This window comes from Eptatretus burgeri, chromosome 11, assembly GCF_056783735.1.
Source record: "Eptatretus burgeri isolate ZD-2024b chromosome 11, Ebu_testis_v1, whole genome shotgun sequence".
Classification (NCBI taxonomy): domain Eukaryota; kingdom Metazoa; phylum Chordata; class Myxini; order Myxiniformes; family Myxinidae; genus Eptatretus; species Eptatretus burgeri.
In genome coordinates, this window is record NC_140971.1 from 36,692,845 (window position 1) to 36,717,055 (window position 24,211).

At 36.8% G+C, this 24,211-nt stretch overlaps 1 protein-coding gene across 1 annotated transcript in view; it reads left to right on the plus strand.

The window, feature by feature from the left end:
• Nucleotides 1-24,211, plus strand: part of LOC147016877 (F-BAR domain only protein 2-like) — a 106,338-nt gene that overhangs the window by 66,136 nt on the left and 15,991 nt on the right. The gene's annotated exons all lie outside the window — the stretch shown is intronic.

Consider the following 24,211-nt stretch of genomic DNA (forward strand, 5'->3'; position numbering starts at 1 on the left):
CATCACATGTCGGTCTGCCTTGTTTGTGGTGACAAGAATTGAAAATTTTCATCAAATGTCGGTCTTTCTCGTTTGTTGTGACAAGAATTGAAAATTTTCATCAAGTGTTGGCCTGTCTCGTTTGTTGTGACGAAAATTGAAAATTTTCATCACGTGTCGGTCTGTCTCGTTTGTTGTGACGATAATTGAATATTTTCATCATATGTTGGTCTGTCTCGTTTGTTGTGACGATAATTGAAATTTTTCATCAAATGTCGGTCTGCCTTGTTTGTTGTGACGATAATTGAAAATTTTCACCACATATCGATCTGTCTCGCTTGTGATGAGAATTGAATATTTTCATCACATGTCGGTCTGTCTCGTTTGTTGTGACGATAATTGAATATTTTCATCACATGTCGTTCTGCTTTGTTTGTGGTGACGAGAATTGAAAATTTTCATCAAATGTCGGTCTGTCACGTTAGTGGTGATGAAAATTGAAAATTTTCATCACATGTCGGTCTGTCTCATTTGTTGTGACGAGAATTGAAAATTTGCATTATATGTCGGCCTGTCTCGTTTGTTGTGACGAAAATTGAAAATTTTCTTGATGTCGGTCTGTCTCGTTTGTTGTGACGAAATTTGAAAATTTTCATCAAGTGTCGGTCTGTCTCGTTTCTGGTGACGAGAATTGAAAATATTCATCAAGTGTCGGTCTGTCTCGTTTCTGGTGACGAGAATTGAAAATTTTCATCAAGTGTCGGTCTGCCTTGTTTGTGGTGATGAGAATTGACAATTTTCATCAAGTGTCGGTCTGTCACGTTTGTGGTGACGAGAATTGAAAATTTTCATCAAATGTCGGTCTTTCTCATTTGTTGTGACAAGAATTGAAAATTTTCATTAAGTGTTGGCCTGTCTCGTTTGTTGTGACGAAAATTGAAATTTTCATCATGTGTTGGTCTGTCTCGTTTGTTGTGACGATAATTGAATATTTTCATCATATGTCGGTCTGTCTCGTTTGTTGTCACGATAATTGAAAATTTTCATCACATGTCGGTCTGTCTCGTTTGTTGTGAGGAGAATTGACAATTTTCATCAAATGTCGGTGTGTCTCGTTTGTTGTGACGATAATTGAAAATTTTCACCACATATCGATGTCTCGCTTGTGATGAGAATTGAATATTTTCATCACATGTCGGTCTGTCTCGTTTGTTGTGACGATAATTGAATATTTTCATCACATGTCGTTCTGCTTTGTTTGTGGTGACGAGAATTGAAAATTTTCATCAAATGTCGGTCTGTCACGTTAGTGGTGACGAAAATTGAAAATTTTCATCACATGTCGGTCTGTCTCATTTGTTGTGACGAGAATTGAAAATTTGCATTATATGTCGGCCTGTCTCGTCTGTTGTGACGAAAATTGAAAATTTTCTTGATGTCGGTCTGTCTCGTTTGTTGTGACGAAATTTGAAAATTTTCATCAAGTGTCGGTCTGTCTCGTTTCTGGTGACGAGAATTGAAAATTTTCATCAAGTGTTGGTCTGTCTCGTTTCTGGTGACGAGAGTTGAAAATTTTCATCAAGTGTCGGTCTGCCTTGTTTGTGGTGATGAGAATTGACAATTTTCATCAAGTGTCGGTCTGTCACGTTTGTGGTAACGAGAATTGAAAATTTTCACCAAATGTCGGTCTGTCTTGTTTGTTGTGACGAGAATTGAAAATTTTCATCAAATGTCGGTCTGCCTTGTTTGTTGTGATGAGAATTGAATATTTTCATCATGTGTCCGTCTCTCTTGTTTGTTTGACGAAAATTTTATATTTTCATCAAATGTCGGTCTGCCTTGTTTGTGGTGACGAGAATTGAAAATTTTCATCAAATGTCGGTCTTTCTCATTTGTTGTGACAAGAATTGAAAATTTTCATTAAGTGTTGGCCTGTCTCGTTTGTTGTGACGAAAATTGAAATTTTCATCATGTGTTGGTCTGTCTCGTTTGTTGTGACGATAATTGAATATTTTCATCATATGTCGGTCTGTCTCGTTTGTTGTGACGATAATTGAAAATTTTCATCACATGTCGGTCTGTCTCGTTTGTTGTGAGGAGAATTGAAAATTTTCATTAAGTGTTGGCCTGTCTCGTTTGTTGTGACGAAAATTGAAATTTTCATCAAATGTCGGTCTTTCTCATTTGTTGTGACGATAATTGAAAATTTTCACCACATATCGATGTCTCGCTTGTGATGAGAATTGAATATTTTCATCACATGTCGGTCTGTCTCGTTTGTTGTGACGATAATTGAATATTTTCATCACATGTCGGTCTGTCACGTTAGTGGTGACAAAAATTGAAAATTTTCATCACATGTCGGTCTGTCTCATTTGTTGTGACGAGAATTGAAAATTTGCATTATATGTCAGCCTGTCTCGTTTGTTGTGACGAGAATTGAAAATTTTCATCAAATGTTGTTCTGTCTCGTTTCTGGTGACGAGAATTGAAAATTTTCATCATGTGTCGGTCTGTCTAGTTTGTTGTGACGAAATTTGAAAATTTTCATCAAGTGTCGGTCTGTCTCGTTTCTGGTGACGAGAATTGAAAATTTTCATCAAGTGTCGGTCTGTCTCCTTTGTTGTGACGAGAATTGAAAATTTTCTTGATGTAGGTCTGTCTCGTTTGTTGTGACGAAATTTGAAAATTTTCATTAAGTGTCGGTCTGTCTCGTTTCTGGTGACGAGAATTGAAAATTTTCATCAAGTGTCGGTCTGTCTCGTTTCTGGTGACGAGAATTGAAAATTTTCATCAAGTGTAGGTCTGTCTCGTTTCTGGTGACGAGAATTGAAAATTTTCATTTATTGTCGGTCTGTCTTGTTTGTGGTCATGAGAATTGAAAATTTTCATCAAGTGTTGGTCTGTCACGTTTACGGTGACGATAATTGAAAATTTTCATCAAATGTTGGTCTGTCTTGTTTGTTGTGACGAGAATTGAATATTTTCATCATATGTCAGTCTGCCTTGTTTGTTGTAACGAGAATTGAAAATTTTCATCATATGTCGGTCTGCCTTGTTTGTTGTGATGAGAATTGAATATTTTCATCATGTGTCGGTCTGTCTTGTTTGTTTGACGAAAATTTTATATTTTCATCAAATGTCGGTCTGCCTTGTTTGTGGCGACGAGAATTGAAAATTTTCATCAAATGTCGGTCTTTCTCGTTTGTTGTGACAAGAATTGAAAATTTTCATCGTATGTGGGCCTGTCTCCTTTGTTGTGACGATAATTGAAAATTTTCATTACGTGTCGATCTGTCTCGTTTGTGGTGACGAGAATTGAATATTTTCATCACATGTCGGTCTGTCTCGTTTGTTGTGAGGAGAATTGAAAATTTTCATCATGTGTCTGCCTGTCTCATTTGTTGTGACGATAATTGACAATTTTCATCAAATGTCGGTGTGTCTCGTTTGTTGTGACGATAATTGAAAATTTTCACCACATATCGATGTCTCCCTTGTGATGAGAATTGAATATTTTCATCACATGTCGGTCTGTCTCATTTGTTGTGACGAGAATTGAAAATTTGCATTATATGTCGGCCTGTCTCGTTTGTTGTGACGAAAATTAAAAAATTTTCATCAAATGTTGTTCTGTCTCGTTTCTGGTGACGAGAATTGAAAATTTTCATCATGTGTCGGTCTGTCTAGTTTGTTGTGACGAAATTTGAAAATTTTCATCAAGTGTCGGTTTGTCTCGTTTCTGGTGACGAGAATTGAAAATTTTCATCAAGTGTCGGTCTGTCTCCTTTGTTGTGACGAGAATTGAAAATTTTCTTGATGTAGGTCTGTCTCGTTTGTTGTGACGAAATTTGAAAATTTTCATTAAGTGTCGGTCTGTCTCGTTTCTGGTGACGAGAATTGAAAATTTTCATCAAGTGTCGGTCTGTCTCGTTTCTGGTGACGAGAATTGAAAATTTTCATCAAGTGTAGGTCTGTCTCGTTTCTGGTGACGAGAATTGAATATTTTCATCATTTGTCTTTCTGTCTTGTTTGTGGTCATGAGAATTGAAAATTCTCATCAAGTGTCGGTCTGTCACGTTTGTGGTGACGAGAATTGAAAATTTTCATCAAATGTCGGTCTGCCTTGTTTGTTGTGATGAGAATTGAATATTTTCATCATGTGTCCGTCTCTCTTGTTTGTTTGACGAAAATTTTATATTTTCATCAAATGTCGGTCTGCCTTGTTTGTGGTGACGAGAATTGAAAATTTTCATCAAATGTCGGTCTTTCTCATTTGTTGTGACAAGAATTGAAAATTTTCATTAAGTGTTGGCCTGTCTCGTTTGTTGTGACGAAAATTGAATATTTTCATCATATGTCGGTCTGTCTCGTTTGTTGTGACGATAATTGAAAATTTTCATCACATGTCGGTCTGTCTCGTTTGTTGTGAGGAGAATTGAAAATTTTCATCATGTGTCTGCCTGTCTCATTTGTTGTGACGATAATTGACAATTTTCATCAAATGTCGGTGTGTCTCGTTTGTTGTGACGATAATTGAAAATTTTCACCACATATCGATGTCTCGCTTGTGATGAGAATTGAATATTTTCATCACATGTCGGTCTGTCTCGCTTGTGATGAGAATTGAATATTTTCATCACATGTCGGTCTGTCTCGTTTGTTGTGACGATAATTGAATATTTTCATCACATGTCGGTCTGCTTTGTTTGTGGTGACGAGAATTGAAAATTTTCATCAAATGTCGGTCTGTCACGTTAGTGGTGACGAAAATTGAAAATTTTCATCACATGTCGGTCTGTCTCATTTGTTGTGACGAGAATTGAAAATTTGCATTATATGTCAGCCTGTCTCGTTTGTTGTGACGAGAATTGAAAATTTTCATCAAATGTTGTTCTGTCTCGTTTCTGGTGACGAGAATTGAAAATTTTCATCATGTGTCGGTCTGTCTAGTTTGTTGTGACGAAATTTGAAAATTTTCATCAAGTGTCGGTCTCTCTCGTTTCTGGTGACGAGAATTGAAAATTTTCATCAAGTGTCGGTCTGTCTCCTTTGTTGTGACGAGAATTGAAAATTTTCTTGATGTAGGTCTGTCTCGTTTGTTGTGACGAAATTTGAAAATTTTCATTAAGTGTCGGTCTGTCTCGTTTCTGGTGACAAGAATTGAAAATTTTCATCAAGTGTCGGTCTGTCTCGTTTCTGGTGACGAGAATTGAAAATTTTCATCAAGTGTAGGTCTGTCTCGTTTCTGGTGACGAGAATTGAAAATTTTCATTTATTGTCGGTCTGTCTTGTTTGTGGTCATGAGAATTGAAAATTTTCATCAAGTGTTGGTCTGTCACGTTTACGGTGACGATAATTGAAAATTTTCATCAAATGTTGGTCTGTCTTGTTTGTTGTGACGAGAATTGAATATTTTCATCATATGTCAGTCTGCCTTGTTTGTCGTAACGAGAATTGAAAATTTTCATCATATGTCGGTCTGCCTTGTTTGTTGTGATGAGAATTGAATATTTTCATCATGTGTCGGTCTGTCTTGTTTGTTTGACGAAAATTTTATATTTTCATCAAATGTCGGTCTGCCTTGTTTGTGGCGACGAGAATTGAAAATTTTCATCAAATGTCGGTCTTTCTCGTTTGTTGTGACAAGAATTGAAAATTTTCATCATATGTGGGCCTGTCTCCTTTGTTGTGACGATAATTGAAAATTTTCATTACGTGTCGATCTGTCTCGTTTGTGGTGACGAGAATTGAATATTTTCATCACATGTCGGTCTGTCTCGTTTGTTGTGAGGAGAATTGAAAATTTTCATCATGTGTCTGCCTGTCTCATTTGTTGTGACGATAATTGACAATTTTCATCAAATGTCGGTGTGTCTCGTTTGTTGTGACGATAATTGAAAATTTTCACCACATATCGATGTCTCCCTTGTGATGAGAATTGAATATTTTCATCACATGTCGGTCTGTCTCGTTTGTTATGACGATAATCGAATATTTTCATCACATGTCGGTCTGCTTTGTTTGTGGTGACGAGAATTGAAAATTTTCATCAAATGTCGGTCTGTCACGTTAGTGGTGAGGAAAATTGAAAATTTTCATCACATGTCGGTCTGTCTCATTTGTTGTGACGAGAATTGAAAATTTGCATTATATGTCGGCCTGTCTCGTTTGTTGTGACGAGAATTGAAAATTTTCTTGATGTCGGTCTGTCTCGTTTGTTGTGACGATAATCGAATATTTTCATCACATGTCGGTCTGCCTTGTTTGTGGTGACAAGAATTGAAAATTTTCATCAAATGTCGGTCTTTCTCGTTTGTTGTGACAAGAATTGAAAATTTTCATCAAGTGTTGGCCTGTCTCGTTTGTTGTGACGAAAATTGAAAATTTTCATCACGTGTCGGTCTGTCTCGTTTGTTGTGACGATAATTGAATATTTTCATCATATGTTGGTCTGTCTCGTTTGTTGTGACGATAATTGAAATTTTTCATCAAATGTCGGTCTGCCTTGTTTGTTGTGAGGAGAATTGAAAATTTTCATCATGTGTCTGCCTGTCTCATTTGTTGTGACGATAATTGACAATTTTCATCAAATGTCGGTGTGTCTCGTTTGTTGTGACGATAATTGAAAATTTTCACCACATATCGATCTGTCTCGCTTGTGATGAGAATTGAATATTTTCATCACATGTCGGTCTGTCTCGTTTGTTGTGACGATAATTGAATATTTTCATCACATGTCGTTCTGCTTTGTTTGTGGTGACGAGAATTGAAAATTTTCATCAAATGTCGGTCTGTCACGTTAGTGGTGACGAAAATTGAAAATTTTCATCACATGTCGGTCTGTCTCATTTGTTGTGACGAGAATTGAAAATTTGCATTATATGTCGGCCTGTCTCGTTTGTTGTGACGAAAATTGAAAATTTTCTTGATGTCGGTCTGTCTCGTTTGTTGTGACGAAATTTGAAAATTTTCATCAAGTGTCGGTCTGTCTCGTTTCTGGTGACGAGAATTGAAAATTTTCATCAAGTGTCGGTCTGTCTCGTTTCTGGTGACGAGAATTGAAAATTTTCATCAAGTGACGGTCTGCCTTGTTTGTGGTGATGAGAATTGACAATTTTCATCAAGTGTCGGTCTGTCACGTTTGTGGTGACGAGAATTGAAAATTTTCATCAAATGTCGGTCTTTCTCATTTGTTGTGACAAGAATTGAAAATTTTCATTAAGTGTTGGCCTGTCTCGTTTGTTGTGACGAAAATTGAAATTTTCATCATGTGTTGGTCTGTCTCGTTTGTTGTGACGAAATTTGAAAATTTTCATCAAGTGTCGGTCTGTCTCGTTTCTGGTGACGAGAATTGAAAATTTTCATCAAGTGTCGGTCTGTCTCCTTTGTTGTGATGAGAATTGAAAATTTTCTTGATGTAGGTCTGTCTCGTTTGTTGTGACGAAATTTGAAAATTTTCATTAAGTGTCGGTCTGTCTCGTTTCTGGTGACGAGAATTGAAAATTTTCATCAAGTGTCGGTCTGTCTCGTTTCTGGTGACGAGAATTGAAAATTTTCATCAAGTGTAGGTCTGTCTCGTTTCTGGTGACGAGAATTGAAAATTTTCATTTAGTGTCGGTCTGTCTTGTTTGTGGTCATGAGAATTGAAAATTTTCATCAAGTGTTGGTCTGTCTTGTTTGTTGTGACGAGAATTGAATATTTTCATCATATGTCAGTCTGCCTTGTTTGTCGTAACGAGAATTGAAAATTTTCATCATATGTCGGTCTGCCTTGTTTGTTGTGATGAGAATTGAATATTTTCATCATGTGTCGGTCTGTCTTGTTTGTTTGACGAAAATTTTATATTTTCATCAAATGTCGGTCTGCCTTGTTTGTGGCGACGAGAATTGAAAATTTTCATCAAATGTCGGTCTTTCTCGTTTGTTGTGACAAGAATTGAAAATTTTCATCATATGTGGGCCTGTCTCCTTTGTTGTGACGATAATTGAAAATTTTCATTACGTGTCGATCTGTCTCGTTTGTGGTGACGAGAATTGAATATTTTCATCACATGTCGGTCTGTCTCGTTTGTTGTGAGGAGAATTGAAAATTTTCATCACGTGTCTGCCTGTCTCATTTGTTGTGACGATAATTGACAATTTTCATCAAATGTCGGTGTGTCTCGTTTGTTGTGACGATAATTGAAAATTTTCACCACATATCGATGTCTCCCTTGTGATGAGAATTGAATATTTTCATCACATGTCGGTCTGTCTCGTTTGTTATGACGATAATCGAATATTTTCATCACATGTCGGTCTGCTTTGTTTGTGGTGACGAGAATTGAAAATTTTCATCAAATGTCGGTCTGTCACGTTAGTGGTGAGGAAAATTGAAAATTTTCATCACATGTCGGTCTGTCTCATTTGTTGTGACGAGAATTGAAAATTTGCATTATATGTCGGCCTGTCTCGTTTGTTGTGACGAGAATTGAAAATTTTCTTGATGTCGGTCTGTCTCGTTTGTTGTGACGATAATCGAATATTTTCATCACATGTCGGTCTGCCTTGTTTGTGGTGACAAGAATTGAAAATTTTCATCAAATGTCGGTCTTTCTCGTTTGTTGTGACAAGAATTGAAAATTTTCATCAAGTGTTGGCCTGTCTCGTTTGTTGTGACGAAAATTGAAAATTTTCATCACGTGTCGGTCTGTCTCGTTTGTTGTGACGATAATTGAATATTTTCATCATATGTTGGTCTGTCTCGTTTGTTGTGACGATAATTGAAATTTTTCATCAAATGTCGGTCTGCCTTGTTTGTTGTGAGGAGAATTGAAAATTTTCATCATGTGTCTGCCTGTCTCATTTGTTGTGACGATAATTGACAATTTTCATCAAATGTCGGTGTGTCTCGTTTGTTGTGACGATAATTGAAAATTTTCACCACATATCGATCTGTCTCGCTTGTGATGAAAATTGAATATTTTCATCACATGTCGGTCTGTCTCGTTTGTTGTGACGATAATTGAATATTTTCATCACATGTCGTTCTGCTTTGTTTGTGGTGACGAGAATTGAAAATTTTCATCAAATGTCGGTCTGTCACGTTAGTGGTGATGAAAATTGAAAATTTTCATCACATGTCGGTCTGTCTCATTTGTTGTGACGAGAATTGAAAATTTGCATTATATGTCGGCCTGTCTCGTTTGTTGTGACGAAAATTGAAAATTTTCTTGATGTCGGTCTGTCTCGTTTGTTGTGACGAAATTTGAAAATTTTCATCAAGTGTCGGTCTGTCTCGTTTCTGGTGACGAGAATTGAAAATATTCATCAAGTGTCGGTCTGTCTCGTTTCTGGTGACGAGAATTGAAAATTTTCATCAAGTGTCGGTCTGCCTTGTTTGTGGTGATGAGAATTGACAATTTTCATCAAGTGTCGGTCTGTCACGTTTGTGGTGACGAGAATTGAAAATTTTCATCAAATGTCGGTCTTTCTCATTTGTTGTGACAAGAATTGAAAATTTTCATTAAGTGTTGGCCTGTCTCGTTTGTTGTGACGAAAATTGAAATTTTCATCATGTGTTGGTCTGTCTCGTTTGTTGTGACGATAATTGAATATTTTCATCATATGTCGGTCTGTCTCGTTTGTTGTGACGATAATTGAAAATTTTCATCACATGTCGGTCTGTCTCGTTTGTTGTGAGGAGAATTGACAATTTTCATCAAATGTCGGTGTGTCTCGTTTGTTGTGACGATAATTGAAAATTTTCACCACATATCGATGTCTCGCTTGTGATGAGAATTGAATATTTTCATCACATGTCGGTCTGTCTCGTTTGTTATGACGATAATCGAATATTTTCATCACATGTCGGTCTGCTTTGTTTGTGGTGACGAGAATTGAAAATTTTCATCAAATGTCGGTCTGTCACGTTAGTGGTGACGAAAATTGAAAATTTTCATCACATGTCGGTCTGTCTCATTTGTTGTGACGAGAATTGAAAATTTGCATTATATGTCGGCCTGTCTCGTTTGTTGTGACGAAAATTAAAAAATTTTCATCAAATGTTGTTCTGTCTCGTTTCTGGTGACGAGAATTGAAAATTTTCATCATGTGTCGGTCTGTCTAGTTTGTTGTGACGAAATTTGAAAATTTTCATCAAGTGTCGGTTTGTCTCGTTTCTGGTGACGAGAATTGAAAATTTTCATCAAGTGTCGGTCTGTCTCCTTTGTTGTGACGAGAATTGAAAATTTTCTTGATGTAGGTCTGTCTCGTTTGTTGTGACGAAATTTGAAAATTTTCATTAAGTGTCGGTCTGTCTCGTTTCTGGTGACGAGAATTGAAAATTTTCATCAAGTGTCGGTCTGTCTCGTTTCTGGTGACGAGAATTGAAAATTTTCATCAAGTGTAGGTCTGTCTCGTTTCTGGTGACGAGAATTGAATATTTTCATCATTTGTCTTTCTGTCTTGTTTGTGGTCATGAGAATTGAAAATTCTCATCAAGTGTCGGTCTGTCACGTTTGTGGTGACGAGAATTGAAAATTTTCATCAAATGTCGGTCTGCCTTGTTTGTTGTGATGAGAATTGAATATTTTCATCATGTGTCCGTCTCTCTTGTTTGTTTGACGAAAATTTTATATTTTCATCAAATGTCGGTCTGCCTTGTTTGTGGTGACGAGAATTGAAAATTTTCATCAAATGTCGGTCTTTCTCATTTGTTGTGACAAGAATTGAAAATTTTCATTAAGTGTTGGCCTGTCTCGTTTGTTGTGACGAAAATTGAATATTTTCATCATATGTCGGTCTGTCTCGTTTGTTGTGACGATAATTGAAAATTTTCATCACATGTCAGTCTGTCTCGTTTGTTGTGAGGAGAATTGAAAATTTTCATCATGTGTCTGCCTGTCTCATTTGTTGTGACGATAATTGACAATTTTCATCAAATGTCGGTGTGTCTCGTTTGTTGTGACGATAATTGAAAATTTTCACCACATATCGATGTCTCGCTTGTGATGAGAATTGAATATTTTCATCACATGTCGGTCTGTCTCGTTTGTTGTGACGATAATTGAATATTTTCATCACATGTCGGTCTGCTTTGTTTGTGGTGACGAGAATTGAAAATTTTCATCAAATGTCGGTCTGTCACGTTAGTGGTGACGAAAATTGAAAATTTTCATCACATGTCGGTCTGTCTCATTTGTTGTGACGAGAATTGAAAATTTGCATTATATGTCAGCCTGTCTCGTTTGTTGTGACGAGAATTGAAAATTTTCATCAAATGTTGTTCTGTCTCGTTTCTGGTGACGAGAATTGAAAATTTTCATCATGTGTCGGTCTGTCTAGTTTGTTGTGACGAAATTTGAAAATTTTCATCAAGTGTCGGTCTCTCTCGTTTCTGGTGACGAGAATTGAAAATTTTCATCAAGTGTCGGTCTGTCTCCTTTGTTGTGACGAGAATTGAAAATTTTCTTGATGTAGGTCTGTCTCGTTTGTTGTGACGAAATTTGAAAATTTTCATTAAGTGTCGGTCTGTCTCGTTTCTGGTGACGAGAATTGAAAATTTTCATCAAGTGTCGGTCTGTCTCGTTTCTGGTGACGAGAATTGCAAATTTTCATCAAGTGTAGGTCTGTCTCGTTTCTGGTGACGAGAATTGAAAATTTTCATTTATTGTCGGTCTGTCTTGTTTGTGGTCATGAGAATTGAAAATTTTCATCAAGTGTTGGTCTGTCACGTTTACGGTGACGATAATTGAAAATTTTCATCAAATGTTGGTCTGTCTTGTTTGTTGTGACGAGAATTGAATATTTTCATCATATGTCAGTCTGCCTTGTTTGTCGTAACGAGAATTGAAAATTTTCATCATATGTCGGTCTGCCTTGTTTGTTGTGATGAGAATTGAATATTTTCATCATGTGTCGGTCTGTCTTGTTTGTTTGACGAAAATTTTATATTTTCATCAAATGTCGGTCTGCCTTGTTTGTGGCGACGAGAATTGAAAATTTTCATCAAATGTCGGTCTTTCTCGTTTGTTGTGACAAGAATTGAAAATTTTCATCATATGTGGGCCTGTCTCCTTTGTTGTGACGATAATTGAAAATTTTCATTACGTGTCGATCTGTCTCGTTTGTGGTGACGAGAATTGAATATTTTCATCACATGTCGGTCTGTCTCGTTTGTTGTGAGGAGAATTGAAAATTTTCATCATGTGTCTGCCTGTCTCATTTGTTGTGACGATAATTGACAATTTTCATCAAATGTCGGTGTGTCTCGTTTGTTGTGACGATAATTGAAAATTTTCACCACATATCGATGTCTCCCTTGTGATGAGAATTGAATATTTTCATCACATGTCGGTCTGTCTCGTTTGTTATGACGATAATCGAATATTTTCATCACATGTCGGTCTGCTTTGTTTGTGGTGACGAGAATTGAAAATTTTCATCAAATGTCGGTCTGTCACGTTAGTGGTGAGGAAAATTGAAAATTTTCATCACATGTCGGTCTGTCTCATTTGTTGTGACGAGAATTGAAAATTTGCATTATATGTCGGCCTGTCTCGTTTGTTGTGACGAGAATTGAAAATTTTCTTGATGTCGGTCTGTCTCGTTTGTTGTGACGATAATCGAATATTTTCATCACATGTCGGTCTGCCTTGTTTGTGGTGACAAGAATTGAAAATTTTCATCAAATGTCGGTCTTTCTCGTTTGTTGTGACAAGAATTGAAAATTTTCATCAAGTGTTGGCCTGTCTCGTTTGTTGTGACGAAAATTGAAAATTTTCATCAAATGTCGGTCTGCCTTGTTTGTTGTGATGAGAATTGAAAATTTTCATTAAGTGTCGGTCTGTCTCGTTTGTTGTGACGATAATTGAATATTTTCATCATATGTTGGTCTGTCTCGTTTGTTGTGACGATAATTGAAATTTTTCATCAAATGTCGGTCTGCCTTGTTTGTTGTGAGGAGAATTGAAAATTTTCATCATGTGTCTGCCTGTCTCATTTGTTGTGACGATAATTGACAATTTTCATCAAATGTCGGTGTGTCTCGTTTGTTGTGACGATAATTGAAAATTTTCACCACATATCGATCTGTCTCGCTTGTGATGAGAATTGAATATTTTCATCACATGTCGGTCTGTCTCGTTTGTTGTGACGATAATTGAATATTTTCATCACATGTCGTTCTGCTTTGTTTGTGGTGACGAGAATTGAAAATTTTCATCAAATGTCGGTCTGTCACGTTAGTGGTGACGAAAATTGAAAATTTTCATCACATGTCGGTCTGTCTCATTTGTTGTGACGAGAATTGAAAATTTGCATTATATGTCGGCCTGTCTCGTTTGTTGTGACGAAAATTGAAAATTTTCTTGATGTCGGTCTGTCTCGTTTGTTGTGACGAAATTTGAAAATTTTCATCAAGTGTCGGTCTGTCTCGTTTCTGGTGACGAGAATTGAAAATTTTCATCAAGTGTCGGTCTGTCTCGTTTCTGGTGACGAGAATTGAAAATTTTCATCAAGTGACGGTCTGCCTTGTTTGTGGTGATGAGAATTGACAATTTTCATCAAGTGTCGGTCTGTCACGTTTGTGGTGACGAGAATTGAAAATTTTCATCAAATGTCGGTCTTTCTCATTTGTTGTGACAAGAATTGAAAATTTTCATTAAGTGTTGGCCTGTCTCGTTTGTTGTGACGAAAATTGAAATTTTCATCATGTGTTGGTCTGTCTCGTTTGTTGTGACGAAATTTGAAAATTTTCATCAAGTGTCGGTCTGTCTCGTTTCTGGTGACGAGAATTGAAAATTTTCATCAAGTGTCGGTCTGTCTCCTTTGTTGTGATGAGAATTGAAAATTTTCTTGATGTAGGTCTGTCTCGTTTGTTGTGACGAAATTTGAAAATTTTCATTAAGTGTCGGTCTGTCTCGTTTCTGGTGACGAGAATTGAAAATTTTCATCAAGTGTCGGTTTGTCTCGTTTCTGGTGACGAGAATTGAAAATTTTCATCAAGTGTAGGTCTGTCTCGTTTCTGGTGACGAGAATTGAAAATTTTCATTTAGTGTCGGTCTGTCTTGTTTGTGGTCATGAGAATTGAAAATTTTCATCAAGTGTTGGTCTGTCTTGTTTGTTGTGACGAGAATTGAATATTTTCATCATATGTCAGTCTGCCTTGTTTGTCGTAACGAGAATTGAAAATTTTCATCATATGTCGGTCTGCCTTGTTTGTTGTGATGAGAATTGAATATTTTCATCATGTATCGGTCTGTCTTGTTTGTTTGACGAAAATTTTATATTTTCATCAAATGTCGGTCTGCCTTGTTTGTGGCGACGAGAATTGAAAATTTTCATCAAATGTCGGTCTTTCTCGTTTGTTGTGACAAGAATTGAAAATTTTCATCATATGTGGGCCTGTCTCCTTTGTTGTGACGATAATTGAAAATTTTCATTACGTGTCGATCTGTCTCGTTTGTGGTGACGAGAATTGAATATTTTCATCACATGTCGGTCTGTCTCGTTTGTTGTGAGGAGAATTGAAAATTTTCATCACGTGTCTGCCTGTCTCATTTGTTGTGACGATAATTGACAATTTTCATCAAATGTCGGTGTGTCTCGTTTGTTGTGACGATAATTGAAAATTTTCACCACATATCGATGTCTCCCTTGTGATGAGAATTGAATATTTTCATCACATGTCGGTCTGTCTCGTTTGTTATGACGATAATCGAATATTTTCATCACATGTCGGTCTGCTTTGTTTGTGGTGACGAGAATTGAAAATTTTCATCAAATGTCGGTCTGTCACGTTAGTGGTGAGGAAAATTGAAAATTTTCATCACATGTCGGTCTGTCTCATTTGTTGTGACGAGAATTGAAAATTTGCATTATATGTCGGCCTGTCTCGTTTGTTGTGACGAGAATTGAAAATTTTCTTGATGTCGGTCTGTCTCGTTTGTTGTGACGATAATCGAATATTTTCATCACATGTCGGTCTGCCTTGTTTGTGGTGACAAGAATTGAAAATTTTCATCAAATGTCGGTCTTTCTCGTTTGTTGTGACAAGAATTGAAAATTTTCATCAAGTGTTGGCCTGTCTCGTTTGTTGTGACGAAAATTGAAAATTTTCATCACGTGTCGGTCTGTCTCGTTTGTTGTGACGATAATTGAATATTTTCATCATATGTTGGTCTGTCTCGTTTGTTGTGACGATAATTGAAATTTTTCATCAAATGTCGGTCTGCCTTGTTTGTTGTGAGGAGAATTGAAAATTTTCATCATGTGTCTGCCTGTCTCATTTGTTGTGACGATAATTGACAATTTTCATCAAATGTCGGTGTGTCTCGTTTGTTGTGACGATAATTGAAAATTTTCACCACATATCGATCTGTCTCGCTTGTGATGAGAATTGAATATTTTCATCACATGTCGGTCTGTCTCGTTTGTTGTGACGATAATTGAATATTTTCATCACATGTCGTTCTGCTTTGTTTGTGGTGACGAGAATTGAAAATTTTCATCAAATGTCGCTCTGTCACGTTAGTGGTGACGAAAATTGAAAATTTTCATCACATGTCGGTCTGTCTCATTTGTTGTGACGAGAATTGAAAATTTGCATTATATGTCGGCCTGTCTCGTTTGTTGTGACGAAAATTGAAAATTTTCTTGATGTCGGTCTGTCTCGTTTGTTGTGACGAAATTTGAAAATTTTCATCAAGTGTCGGTCTGTCTCGTTTCTGGTGACGAGAATTGAAAATTTTCATCAAAGTGTCGGTCTGTCTCGTTTCTGGTGACGAGAATTGAAAATTTTCATCAAGTGTCGGTCTGCCTTGTTTGTGGTGATGAGAATTGACAATTTTCATCAAGTGTCGGTCTGTCACGTTTGTGGTGACGAGAATTGAAAATTTTCATCAAATGTCGGTCTTTCTCATTTGTTGTGACAAGAATTGAAAATTTTCATTAAGTGTTGGCCTGTCTCGTTTGTTGTGACGAAAATTGAAATTTTCATCATGTGTTGGTCTGTCTCGTTTGTTGTGACGATAATTGAATATTTTCATCATATGTCGGTCTGCCTCGTTTGTTGTGACGATAATTGAAAATTTTCATCACATGTCGGTCTGTCTCGTTTGTTGTGAGGAGAATTGAAAATTTTCATCATGTGTCTGCCTGTCTCATTTGTTGTGACGATAATTGACAATTTTCATCAAATGTCGGTGTGTCTCGTTTGTTGTGACGATAATTGAAAATTTTCACCACATATCGATGTCTCGCTTGTGATGAGAATTGAATATTTTCATCACATGTCGGTCTGTCTCGTTTGTTATGACGATAATCAAATATTTTCATCACATGTCGGTCTGCTTTGTTTGTGGTGACGAGAATTGAAAATTTTCATCAAATGTCGGTCTGTCACGTTAGTGGTGACGAAAATTGAAAATTTTCATCACATGTCGGTCTGTCTCATTTGTTGTGACGAGAATTGAAAATTTGCATTATATGTCGGCCTGTCTCGTTTGTTGTGACGAAAATTAAAAAATTTTCATCAAATGTTGTTCTGTCTCGTTTCTGGTGACGAGAATTGAAAATTTTCATCATGTGTCGGTCTGTCTAGTTTGTTGTGACGAAATTTGAAAATTTTCATCAAGTGTCGGTCTGTCTCGTTTCTGGTGACGAGAATTGAAAATTTTCATCAAGTGTCGGTCTGTCTCCTTTGTTGTGACGAGAATTGAAAATTTTCTTGATGTAGGTCTGTCTCGTTTGTTGTGACGAAATTTGAAAATTTTCATTAAGTGTCGGTCTGTCTCGTTTCTGGTGACGAGAATTGAAAATTTTCATCAAGTGTCGGTCTGTCTCGTTTCTGGTGACGAGAATTGAAAATTTTCATCAAGTGTAGGTCTGTCTCGTTTCTGGTGACGAGAATTGAAAATTTTCATTTATTGTCGGTCTGTCTTGTTTGTGGTCATGAGAATTGAAAATTTTCATCAAGTGTTGGTCTGTCACGTTTACGGTGACGATAATTGAAAATTTTCATCAAATGTTGGTCTGTCTTGTTTGTTGTGACGAGAATTGAATATTTTCATCATATGTCAGTCTGCCTTGTTTGTCGTAACGAGAATTGAAAATTTTCATCATATGTCGGTCTGCCTTGTTTGTTGTGATGAGAATTGAATATTTTCATCATGTGTCGGTCTGTCTTGTTTGTTTGACGAAAATTTTATATTTTCATCAATTGTCGGTCTGCCTTGTTTGTGGCGACGAGAATTGAAAATTTTCATCAAATGTCGGTCTTTCTCGTTTGTTGTGACAAGAATTGAAAATTTTCATCAAATGTGGGCCTGTCTCCTTTGTTGTGACGATAATTGAAAATTTTCATTACGTGTCGATCTGTCTCGTTTGTGGTGACGAGAATTGAATATTTTCATCACATGTCGGTCTGTCTCGTTTGTTGTGAGGAGAATTGAAAATTTTCATCATGTGTCTGCCTGTCTCATTTGTTGTGACGATAATTGACAATTTTCATCAAATGTCGGTGTGTCTCGTTTGTTGTGACGATAATTGAAAATTTTCACCACATATCGATGTCTCGCTTGTGATGAGAATTGAATATTTTCATCACATGTCGGTCTGTCTCGTTTGTTATGACGATAATCGAATATTTTCATCACATGTCGGTCTGCTTTGTTTGTGGTGACGAGAATTGAAAATTTTCATCAAATGTCGGTCTGTCACGTTAGTGGTGACGAAAATTGAAAATTTTCATCACATGTCGGTCTGTCTCATTTGTTGTGACGAGAATTGAAAATTTGCATTATATGTCGGCCTGTCTCGTTTGTTGTGACGAGAATTGAAAATTTTCTTGATGTCGGTCTGTCTCGTTTGTTGTGACGATAATCGAATATTTTCATCACATGTCGGTCTGCCTTGTTTGTGGTGACAAGAATTGAAAATTTTCATCAAATGTCGGTCTTTCTCGTTTGTTGTGACAAGAATTGAAAATTTTCATCAAGTGTTGGCCTGTCTCGTTTGTTGTGACGAAAATTGAAAATTTTCATCACGTGTCGGTCTGTCTCGTTTGTTGTGACGATAATTGAATATTTTCATCATATGTTGGTCTGTCTCGTTTGTTGTGACGATAATTGAAATTTTTCATCAAATGTCGGTCTGCCTTGTTTGTTGTGAGGAGAATTGAAAATTTTCATCATGTGTCTGCCTGTCTCATTTGTTGTGACGATAATTGACAATTTTCATCAAATGTCGGTGTGTCTCGTTTGTTGTGACGATAATTGAAAATTTTCACCACATATCGATCTGTCTCGCTTGTGATGAGAATTGAATATTTTCATCACATGTCGGTCTGTCTCGTTTGTTGTGACGATAATTGAATATTTTCATCACATGTCGTTCTGCTTTGTTTGTGGTGACGAGAATTGAAAATTTTCATCAAATGTCGGTCTGTCATGTTAGTGGTGACGAAAATTGAAAATTTTCATCACATGTCGAACTGTCTCATTTGTTGTGACGAGAATTGAAAATTTGCATTATATGTCGGCCTGTCTCGTTTGTTGTGACGAAAATTGAAAATTTTCTTGATGTCGGTCTGTCTCGTTTGTTGTGACGAAATTTGAAAATTTTCATCAAGTGTCGGTCTGTCTCGTTTCTGGTGACGTGAATTGAAAATTTTCATCAAGTGTCGGTCTGTCTCGTTTCTGGTGACGAGAATTGAAAATTTTCATCAAGTGTCGGTCTGCCTTGTTTGTGGTGATGAGAATTGACAATTTTCATCAAGTGTCGGTCTGTCACGTTTGTGGTGACGAGAATTGAAAATTTTCATCAAATGTCGGTCTTTCTCATTTGTTGTGACAAGAATTGAAAATTTTCATTAAGTGTTGGCCTGTCTCGTTTGTTGTGAGGAAAATTGAAATTTTCATCATGTGTTGGTCTGTCTCGTTTGTTGTGACGATAATTGAATATTTTCATCATATGTCGGTCTGTCTCGTTTGTTGTGACGATAATTGAAAATTTTCATCACATGTCGGTCTGTCTCGTTTGTTGTGAGGAGAATTGAAAATTTTCATCATGTGTCTGCCTGTCTCATTTGTTGTGACGATAATTGACAATTTTCATCAAATGTCGGTGCGTCTCGTTTGCTGTGACGATAATTGAAAATTTTCACCACATATCGATGTCTCGCTTGTGATGAGAATTGAATATTTTCATCACATGTCGGTCTGTCTCGTTTGTTGTGACGATAATTGAATATTTTCATCACATGTCGGTCTGCTTTGTTTGTGGTGACGAGAATTGAAAATTTTCATCAAATGTCGGTCTGTCACGTTAGTGGTGACGAAAATTGAAAATTTTCATCACATGTCGTTCTGTCTCATTTGTTGTGACGAGAATTGAAAATTTGCATTATATGTCGGCCTGTCTCGTTTGTTGTGACGAAAATTAAAAAATTTTCATCAAATGTTGTTCTGTCTCGTTTCTGGTGACGAGAATTGAAAATTTTCATCATGTGTCGGTCTGTCTAGTTTGTTGTGACGAAATTTGAAAATTTTCATCAAGTGTCGGTCTGTCTCGTTTCTGGTGACGAGAATTGAAAATTTTCATCAAGTGTCGGTCTGTCTCCTTTGTTGTGACGAGAATTGAAAATTTTCTTGATGTAGGTCTGTCTCGTTTGTTGTGACGAAATTTGAAAATTTTCATTAAGTGTCGGTCTGTCTCGTTTCTGGTGACGAGAATTGAAAATTTTCATCAAGTGTCGGTCTGTCTCGTTTCTGGTGACGAGAATTGAAAATTTTCATCAAGTGTAGGTCTGTCTCGTTTCTGGTGACGAGAATTGAAAATTTTCATTTAGTGTCGGTCTGTCTTGTTTGTGGTCATGAGAATTGAAAATTTTCATCAAGTGTTGGTCTGTCACGTTTACGGTGACGATAATTGAAAATTTTCATCAAATGTTGGTCTGTCTTGTTTGTTGTGATGAGAATTGAATATTTTCATCATATGTCAGTCTGCCTTGTTTGTCGTAACGAGAATTGAAAATTTTCATCATATGTCGGTCTGCCTTGTTTGTTGTGATGAGAATTGAATATTTTCATCATGTGTCGGTCTGTCTTGTTTGTTTGACGAAAATTTTATATTTTCATCAAATGTCGGTCTGCCTTGTTTGTGGCGACGAGAATTGAAAATTTTCATCAAATGTCGGTCTTTCTCGTTTGTTGTGACAAGAATTGAAAATTTTCATCATATGTGGGCCTGTCTCCTTTGTTGTGACGATAATTGAAAATTTTCATTACGTGTCGATCTGTCTCGTTTGTGGTGACGAGAATTGAATATTTTCATCACATGTCGGTCTGTCTCGTTTGTTGTGAGGAGAATTGAAAATTTTCATCATGTGTCTGCCTGTCTCATTTGTTGTGACGATAATTGACAATTTTCATCAAATGTCGGTGTGTCTCGTTTGTTGTGACGATAATTGAAAATTTTCACCACATATCGATGTCTCGCTTGTGATGAGAATTGAATATTTTCATCACATGTCGGTCTGTCTCGTTTGTTATGACGATAATCGAATATTTTCATCACATGTCGGTCTGCTTTGTTTGTGGTGATGAGAATTGAAAATTTTCATCAAATGTCGGTCTGTCACGTTAGTGGTGACGAAAATTGAAAATTTTCATCACATGTCGGTCTGTCTCATTTGTTGTGACGAGAATTGAAAATTTGCATTATATGTCGGCCTGTCTCGTTTGTTGTGACGAGAATTGAAAATTTTCTTGATGTCGGTCTGTCTCGTTTGTTGTGACGATAATCGAATATTTTCATCACATGTCGGTCTGCCTTGTTTGTGGTGACAAGAATTGAAAATTTTCATCAAATGTCGGTCTTTCTCGTTTGTTGTGACAAGAATTGAAAATTTTCATCAAGTGTTGGCCAGTCTCGTTTGTTGTGACGAAAATTGAAAATTTTCATCATGTGTCGGTCTGTCTCGTTTGTTGTGACGATAATTGAATATTTTCATCATATGTCGGTCTGTCTTGTTTGTTGTGACGATAATTGAATATTTTCATCATATGTAGGTCTGTCTCGTTTGTTGTGACGATAATTGAAAATTTTAATCAAATGTCGGTCTGCCTTGTTTGTTGTGAGGAGAGTTGAAAATTTTCATCATGTGTCTGCCTGTCTCATTTGTTGTGACGATAATTGACAATTTTCATCAAATGTCGGTGTGTCTCGTTTGTTGTGACGATAATTGAAAATTTTCACCACATATCGATCTGTCTCACTTGTGATGAGAATTGAATATTTTCATCACATGTCGGTCTGTCTCGTTTGTTGTGACGATAATTGAATATTTTCATCACATGTCATTCTGCTTTGTTTGTGGTGACGAGAATTAAAAATTTTCATCAAATGTCAGTCTGTCACGTTGGTGGTGACGAAAATTGAAAATTTTCATCACATGTCGGTCTGTCTCATTTGTTGTGACGAGAATTGAAAATTTGCATTATATGTCTGCCTGTCTCGTTTGTTGTGACGAAATTTGAAAATTTTCATCAAGTGTCGGTCTGTCTCGTTTCTGGTGACGAGAATTGAAAATTTTCATCAAGTGTCGGTCTGTCTCGTTTCTGGTGACGAGAATTGAAAATTTTCATCAAGTGTCGGTCTGTCTCGTTTCTGGTGACGAGAATTGAAAATTTTCATCATGTGTCGGTCTGTCTTGTTTGTGGCCATGAGAATTGAAAATTTTCATCATGTGTCGTCCTGTCTCGTTTGTTGTGACGATAATTGAAAATTTTCATCAAATGTCGATCTGTCTCGTTTGTGGTGACGAGAAATGAATATTTTCATCATGTGTCGGTCTGCCTTGTTTGTGGTGATGAGAATTTACAATTTTCATTAAGTGTTGGTCTGTCACGTTTATGGTGATGAGAATTGAAAATTTTCATCAAATGTTGGTCTGTCTTGTTTGTTTTGACGAGAATTGAATATTTTCATCATATGTCGGTCTGCCTTGTTTGTGGTAACGAGAATTGAAAATTTTCATCATATGTCGGTCTGCCTTTTTTGTCGTGACGAGAATTGAATATTTTCATCATGTGTCGGTCTGTCTTGTTTGTTTGACGAAAATTTTATATTTTCATCAAATGTCGGTCTGCCTTGTTTGTGGCGACGAGAATTGAAAATTTTCATCAAATGTCGGTCTGCCTTGTTTGCTGTGATGAGAATTGAATATTTTCATCATGTGTCGGTCTGTCTTGTTTGTTTGACGAAAATTTTATATTTTCATCAAATGTCGGTCTGCCTTGTTTGTGGCGACGAGAATTGAAAATTTTCATCAAATGTCAGTCTTTCTCGTTTGTTTTGACAAGAATTGAAAATTTTCATCATATGTCGGTCTGTCTCGTTTGTTGTGACGATAATTGAGAATTTTCATCAAATGTCGGTCTGCCTTGTTTGTGGCGACGAGAATTGAAAATTTTCATCAAATGTCGGTCTTTCTCGTTTGTTTTGACAAGAATTGAAAATTTTCATCATATGTGGGCCTGTCTCGTTTGTTGTGACGATAATTGAAAATTTTCATCAAGCGTCGCCCTGTCTCGTTTGTTGTGACGATAATTGAAAATTTTCATCAAGTGTCGGTCTGTCTCGTTTGTTGTGACGATAATTGAATATTTTCATCATAAGTCGGTCTGTCTCGTTTGTTTTGACGATAATTGAAAATTTTCATCAAATGTGGGTCTGTCTTGTTTGTTGTGACGATAATTGAAAATTTTCATCAAATGTGGGTCTGTCTTGCTTGTTGTGACGAGAATTGCAAATTTTCATCACGTGTCGGTCTGTCTCGTTTGTTGTGACGAGAATTGAAAATTTTCATCAAGCGTCACCCTGTCTCGTTTGTTGACGATAATTGAAAATTTTCATTAAGTGTCGGTCTGTCTCGTTTGTTGTGACGATAATTGAATATTTTCATCATATGTCGGTCTGTCTCGTTTGTTGTGACGATAATTGAAAATTTTCATCAAATGTGGGTCTGTCTCGTTTGTTGTGACGATAATTGAAAATTTTCATCAAATGTGGGTCTGTCTTGCTTGTTGTGACGAGAATTGCAAATTTTCATCATGTGTCGGTCTGTCTCGTTTGTTGTGACAAAAATTGAAAATTTTCATCATGTGTCGGTCTGTCTCGTTTGTTGTGATGTTTGTCGTTTCTATATGTATATGTATATATATATATGTATATATATATATGTATATATATATATATATATATATATATATATATATATATATATATATATCTGTCAAAGGTCAAGGTGACAGTGACATCATTTGGATAAAACAAATACAACCAAAAGTGTTTGCTCTTCGTGATGTCAAACTTGATACAAATGAGTTGGAAAATATCACCGACAAATCCGAGCAGATTTGATAATCTAATCGTTGTTGAATTGCAAGATTTCTGTCGGGGCTGGGGGACAGATGACACATTTCCAAAATGGCGGCAATCCGATAACGTATATCGTCAGTTCCATGGCAACGAAGTTGCCCATGTTAAAGTATAGGGCTTTTTTAAAGGACACAAACATGATAACTGGGAAACGCTTGAAGATACAGGTGAAAAATTGTGACAATCTTCAAAGGTCAAGGTTACAGTGATGTCATTTGCATGATTTGCATCATACTTGTCAGGCCTGTTGCCTTCTTGTCTGTTTGTCTGTCTGTTTGTGTGCAGGATATCTCCAAACATTATAGACGGACTTGAATGAAAGTCGGTGGAGAGGTTGGGTGTGTGACAAGGAGGAAATGATTAGATTTTGGTGAAGGTCAGGATCCAAGGGCAGATCACGAGGATGATGGGCAAGACGATGACGAGGCTAGCAAGATGACGAACAGACAAAGGGCGACAAAAACAGGCAGAGGCAGGCAGGCAGGGAGGACGACCTCCTCTCCTTAGAGACGATTCTCCCTCTCAGTTAGTTCTCCTCAAACATCCCTTTTCTCCTCAGACTCTCCTCCCAGACACATTCTCCACCAAGCTCAAAGAAGCTCTCTCTCTCTCACACCCAACTGCCTGAGTAGCTCCTCCCTCTTCTCCCTGGGCAATGCGCCACCCCTTGACGTCGTCTATCGCATTACCCCTGGAGGCGTTCATAGCTCGGTCCCTCTCTCTTGCAAAGTCTCCCGGTGCCACTGGTAGAGGTTTACATCGGAGTGATATGGCACAATTTCCTTAATCATAATCTCGAATTATGACC